General features: G+C 40.1%; 1 pseudogene; it reads left to right on the forward strand.

Annotated features, from left to right (window-relative positions):
* Positions 1–6,428: 6,428 nt before the first annotated feature.
* On the forward strand, positions 6,429–6,593 carry LOC112135366 (U2 spliceosomal RNA; annotated as a pseudogene).
* Positions 6,594–6,916: the final 323 nt, after the last annotated feature.

Genomic DNA, 6,916 nt, shown 5'->3' on the forward strand with positions numbered 1-6,916 from the left:
CGTGAACATGGCTCATTATAGCCTCGAGTCCAGGCTCAAGTGATGCTTCTGCCTCAGCCTCCTGTGTAGCTGGGACCACAGGTGCATGCCACCATGCCTGGCTAATTTTAGGATTTTTTTTTTCTAGAGATGAGGTCTCACTTTGTTGCCCAAGCTGATTGCAAACTCCTGGGCTCAAGCAGTCCTCCTGCCTCAGCCTCCCAAAGTGGTGCTGGGGTTATAGCATGAGCCACCATGCCTGGCTGTTTTTTGTTTGTTTGTTTGTTTGTTTTTTAATTTAAATAAGAGCATTTGTAGATGTTGCATCAGAGAGAATGTGAAAAATGTAGAAATGTCATGTAAATTACTAAGTGCTGGGCTTGGCACATGGTAATTTTACAATAAGGTTGCTATCTATTGTCACTGTCGGCTAAACTGGTCTAATTAATCTTAACAGAACTCTGTATGAAGTGCTGTTCGTAGTCAATATTTGGCATTCTCTAAGCAGACTCAGGTTGGAATTGCAGCCTTTCAGTCCAGGGGCAAGTTCCTTAACTTTTCTTGGCCTTACTTTCCTCATAGAATATCAAGCCAGCAATGCATTCGTGAGAATTTGAGATAAGAGATGTAAAGTGCTTTAAGCAACACAGTAGAAGCTTAGTCAATGAACAAAAGGCATTATTGTTGGTTCCCAGCCTCCAAGTGAGGCCACAGGACTCTTATCTATCTTTGTATCTCCCATAGACCTTACCTGCCTCGAATAGCATCTTACACTTATTAACTGCTTAATACATATTTATCAAATCCATAGTAACTTTTTATTTCATCTTGTTGAGGCTTTTCGCCCTCCATTAAAAAGGTTTCTTGGGAGGGAGCGGTGGCTCACGCCTGTAATCCCAGCACTTTGGGAGGTCGAGGCAGGCAGATCACTTGAGGTCAGGAGTTCAAGACCAGCCTGGCCAACACAGTGAAACCCCATGTCTACTAAAAATACAAAAATTAGCTGGGTGTGGTGGCGGGTGCCTGTAATCCCAGCTACTTGGGAGGCTGAGGCAGGAGAATCACTTGAATCCGGAAGGTGGAGGTTGCAGTGAGCCAAGATTGTGCCACTGCACTCCAGCCTGGGCGACAGAGCAAGGCTCCATCTCAAAAAAAAAAATTCTTCTTATGGTTCTATTCTTGAAAAAGGTTTTTTTCTATGGTTCTATTTTTATGGTTTATCTTTACTTAAAATTTATTGTTCTTGATTCTTTTTTTTTTTTTAACTTAAAAATGATGACTGACACTTCCTAATTTATGATTAGGAAGTTCCCTTCACAACACCCCCGCCTCCATTTCCGCTGCTAACCCCTCACATGAGTGTGTTCAAATGAGATCTTGTTCCTGGTCTGGCTTAACTGTGATAAGAATTATTCAGGCCCTGGAGCTTTTTCCAGAATTGTCACTGGGCTTCAAGACTTCCACCAAAGTCAAAATCAGTCAGCGATGGACTACCTCAAACAGCTTGAATTAAATTAAAATGAACCATAGCACTAGAAAGGCATGTAATTTGATCTGAAATATTGCTCAGGAACAGTATCAAGTCTCAGGCAAGACAGGCAATTAGCAACTTTGTGATAATAAAGAATTTGAAATAGCTCTTGAGTTCATAACTCGTTGCCTGCCTGTGTGTTTTGGTTGGGGGATTCAAAATCTATATTTTACTATTTTACCTGTGACATTAGTATAAGCATCTGATGGATTTACACTAGTAACATTGATCTTTTCCCATTTTACTCCCTTTTACTGATTATAAATGTTGTAAACATTAAAAACTGGAAAATACATTAAATTGTAATGAAGGAATAAAAATGGTCGATCTTCACTCCTCCCGCTCAAAGATAAGCTTAACATTTTAGTATCTCTGGCTGTTAAGTCCTATTTATGTGTAGATACATGCATTCCGTATAAACTTTTATTGCACTTAAAATACTTAAACTAGTTTTGTGTTTTGCTTTTTCAGGTAATAAGAGCATTTTTCTTTATTTTCCTCATTTTTTTCTTTACATCAAAGAGCATACAGAATATAAGAGCATTTTTCTATAATGACATAGACATTTGACATAGACACATGTCTAATGACAATGACATTTTTCTATAATGACAAATATTCTTTGCAAATATAATTGAATGGTTGCATAATGTTCCATCCTGTTTATATGTAAACTTTCCTATGTTATAAGACATTTTGTTGCCATTCTATATAATGCCATAATGGACTCTTTGAGCATAAATCTTTCTTACACGTGTCTAAATATTCCCTTAAGAAAGAGTCTCACCAAAAGAGTAATATTTTTAAGACTTGGGATCCTTACTGCTAAATTACTTTTCAGACAAGTTGGGCAAATTTGCACTTTTGCCAGCGTTGTGGCTAGGAGGTTGTCATACCTCCACGCTCACTACAATCTTCCTATTTTCACGTCGAGTCAGTGAACGGGCTGTATTTGTTGTAACTGTCTCTCAAGTGATGCTTTCTATTGGATTCCCACAATATGACTACTGCTAACTTTTAAGGACTAAGTTACAATTTTAAATGGAAAGATTTTTTCTTGAATGTGAAGCTGGATATCTATAAATAAAAAATCGCAATTGGTTATTTGGTGTTTCTTGCATTGCTAGTATAAGTTCCTTAAATATTATATAGATATTATTTTTATTATTTAGCATTTATCCCACGATAAAACTGGAATCATGTATGCCTGATACGGATTGACTGTGTCCCCACCCACATCTCACCTTGAATTGTAATGATCCCCACGTGTCAAGGGTGGGGTCAGGTGGAGATAATTGAATCACGGTGGCGGTTTCCCGCATACTGTTCTCCTGGTAATGAATAAATCTCACGAGATCTGCTGGTTTTACAAATGGGAGTTCCCCTGTGCAAGCTCTCTTCCCTGCTGCCATGTTAGTCATGGCTTTGTTCCTCATTAGCCTTCCGCCATGATTGTGAGGCCTCCCCAGCCATATGGAATTGTGAGTCCGTTAAACCTCTGTCCTTTATAAATTACCCCGTCTCAGTTATATCTTTATTAGCAGCCTGAGAACAGACTAATACAGTCCTTCTCCCCCACCATGTTTTGGGGCTTATCTGGGGATAGTAATTCCTAATAAATACTTTCTTCTTTGGCATTTGGACCTCTGGACAGCTTTTTGAAATTTGAACAGTTTTCTATTATGTTGTGCTCTCTGGAATTTATACAAATAAAATACACTGTGCTTCAGGTTTAGTTTATAGAAGTGAGAATTTTGTGTACGTAGCTTCTATTCTCTTCATTTCTCACTAAGAAGTCAACATTTAAACCAGACTTCATGTTTGTCTGGACATAAAAGATAAAGTAATTATTTGTAGAGTAATTTAATCGAGTAGGTCTTAGGGCATAGCTCTCCATATTACATACCCAATTTCCTTGCAAACTTCAACCAAAAAAAAAAAGGAAAAAACTTTATTGGAATTTTAGAGTTAGAGCACATTGTACTTTATTCACTTTGGAATAAACCGTTTGGCTCTTTCATTCTTTAATTAAGGTATAAACTAGTTATTACACTTTCCTTCTCTCTATTCAGCTCAATTGAGCCTCACTGATGCAAACTAAACACTAGATACTATGTAACTATTGGGGATAAAGGAGACCTTCTGCCCACCCCACCTCTAACCTGAGGAAGCCCCTGATGAAGTCAAAGGAAGACAAGTCCACGCAGTGCTGGGATGTACTGTGGAACCTCATGATGTATTTATTATGAGTCCTCCTCTCCACCACACCCGAGTTAGTAAGTTACTTAGATAAACGAAATCTATTCACAAATGAACTCACTATTAAAAATTAGTTCTCCTAGCGCTTGAACCCGGGAGGTGGAGGTTGCAGTGAGCCGAGATCGCACCACTGCACTCCAGCCTGGGCGATAGAGTGAGATTCTGTCTGAAAAAAAAAAAAAAAAAAAAAAAAAAAAGTTAGTTCTCCTGTAAGCATTCCTATGTCCTTAATATCACTTTCTGTTCCTGCCTTGCATCTCCGCGTGTTTTTCTTCGTCTCTGGCCGAATGCTGTAAATGCTCATAAATATCAAGTAATAAGATGCAAAGAAATTGCAAACTAAAACTGAAAACCTTAAAGATGCAGTTTGTCATGAAGCTGCTGAAACAGATACTGGAGAAATACCAAAATACCTCCAAAGCCAAAGTCTGCCTGTGTGACTATAGAGCATTTAAAAGCTTCTCATGGCTTAGTTTCCTCACTTGAAAACTGGAATAATATCTGCCTGATTAACCACATAAGATTTGAAATAAGAAGCAAGTAAAACGATACCTAAAAGCACTACTTAAATAATAAAGTGCCTGGCTGGGTGCAGTGGCTCAGGCCTGTAATCCCAGCACTTTGGGAGGCCGAGGTGGGCAGATCATGAGGTCAGGAGTTCGAGACCAGCCTGGCCAACACAGTGAAACGTCATCTCTACTAAAAATACAAAAAATTAGCCAGTTGTGGTGGCACGTGCCTGTAATCCCAGCTACTTGAGAGGCTGAGGCAGGAAAATTGTTTGAACCTGGGAGTTAGACCCTTAAGAGCCCAAGAGGAGAAATTGGTAGGAATGGTATCAAGACAAGTGCTTCAGAATAGAAGAAGCTGCATAACAGCCAGTTAATAGAGGACCTTGGTAAAAAAAATGATTGTCTTCAAAAATATTTTGCAAAACTTTTTTCATCACTGGGGTACAAAAGTCAAGAAAAGAATGTCACCTCACATAATTTTGTCAGAAAAATGATCTTCCCTCCCCACCAAATCTAACACTCAACTAATTCTTTGTTCTAACCATTAGGGCATATTTATAATGATGACTTATTTTGATTTTCTTTAGTGTAAAATCTTAAGCCCTTTAAAAATGACATATTATTCGGCATTACTCTCTATATTTTGATTATCTACTGCTATGTAACAAACCAACTACCCATTTGGGGTGCTCTAACAGAATAACATAGCCTGGGTGGCTTACAAAAAAAACCCAGAAATTTGGCCAGGCGTTGTGGCTCACAACTGTAATCCCAGCAGTTTGGGAGGCCGAGGCAGGTGGATCATGAGGTCAGGAGTTCGAGACCAGCCTGGCCAGCATGGTGAAACCCCGTCTCTGCTAAAAATACAAAAAATTAGCTGGGCATGGTGGCGTGCACTGTAATCCCAGCTACTCAGGAGGCTGAGGCAGGAGAATCGCTTGAACCCAGGAGGCAGAGGTTGCAGTGAGCCGAGATTGCGCCACTGCACTCCAGCCTGGGTGACAAAGTGAGACTCCATCTCAAAAAAACAAAACAAAACAAATTTATTTCTCATCATTCTGAAGGCCCGGAAGTCTAAGATCGAAGCCCTGGCAGATTTGGTGTCTGGTGAAGGCCTATGTCCTCGTTTGTAGATGGTCATCTTGCTGTGTCTTCACATGGTAGAAGGAAGGAGGAACCTCTTTGGGGTCTTTTTTATAAAGGGACTAATTCCATTTATGAAGCCTTTACCTTCATCAGTTGATCACCTCTCAAAGGCTCCACCTGCTAATACTGTTACTGGAGATTAGGATTTCAACATAGGAATTTTGGAGGGACATACACATTTATAGCACCATCCCTAAGCCAGAGGTTACAAACAACCACCATTTTATTGTCCCTCATCATTCTGTGGGTTGGTCAGACTCTGCCAGTTGCATTTAGCTGGGCCTGACATCATTTGGGATCTTGGCTGGACTAGAATGTCCAGGGTAACTCACTTATCTGCTACCTTCACAGGGACGGCCGCAAGGCTGAGATGATTGGGTGCCCTGGGATGGATGGAGCCTCTCTCTTTCTCTCCATATTGTCTCAGGGCCTCTTCTTCTCTATGTAGGAAGGTAGCCAGACTTCTTACATTGCAACTCAAGGTTTCCCAAGGCACAAAAGCAGAAGCTGCTTCCAATGATATGGGTCCCAAACTGCCTTTGCATCACTTTATTCACATTCTGTTGGTTAAAGTGATTCACAGACCAGCTCAGTACAGGGTAGAAGGGGGCTACACAAGGATTTGAGTATTGGAATGCACCGAAGGTCATCATGGAGACTAACCCACTGTAGGAAGCACATTCATCAAAACCGTCATTTCCAGTACTGCTTATCCATGGATAATGAGGACCTCCTGTAGCTGTAGTCACTTTGGTGCATCATTTCCAAAAACCTAATGTGTTGTGATGTCAATTGCAGCTGTCAATCTACTTTTAATAATCACAGGCCTTAAATGAAGAAATTCATTTATAGGATAAGCAAATTACAGCTTCAGTTTGGTTCATAAACTTAAGCCCCTTATTGCTTATTTTTTTGAAAGAACAAGTTTACGCTGATTTGTCCAAGGATACTCAGCAAATATTTGGAAAATAATCCAAAGTTTAATGTATAATCATAATCCTATCACTTCTTGGTCTTTTGGCTAATATCAAGTGTAGTGTCTGTTCTTACCAGTTTAATAATCACAATCCTGAACATTTGTATAATATTATTATTATTATTTTGAGATGGAGCCTCGCTCTGTTGCCCAGGCTGGAGTACAATGGTTCGGCCTCGGCTCACTGCAACCTCTGCCTCCCAGGTTCAAACGATTCTCCTGCCTCAGCCTCCTGACTAGCTGGGACTACAGACACATGCCACCACACCTGGCTAATTTTTGTATTTTTAGTAGAGACAAGATTTCACTGTGATGGCCAGGATGGTCTCAAACTCCTGACCTCGTGATTCGCCCGCCTCAGCCTCCCAAAGTACTGGGATTACAGGCCTAAGCCACTATGCCTGACCCGGTACTTTATTATTTAAGTGGTGCTTTTAGGTATCGTTTTACTTGCTTTTTATTTCAAATCTTATGTGGTTAATCAGGCAGATATTATTCCAGTTTTCAAGTGAG

This window comes from Pongo abelii, chromosome 8 (assembly GCF_028885655.2).
Source record: "Pongo abelii isolate AG06213 chromosome 8, NHGRI_mPonAbe1-v2.0_pri, whole genome shotgun sequence".
Taxonomy (NCBI): Eukaryota; Metazoa; Chordata; class Mammalia; order Primates; family Hominidae; genus Pongo; species Pongo abelii.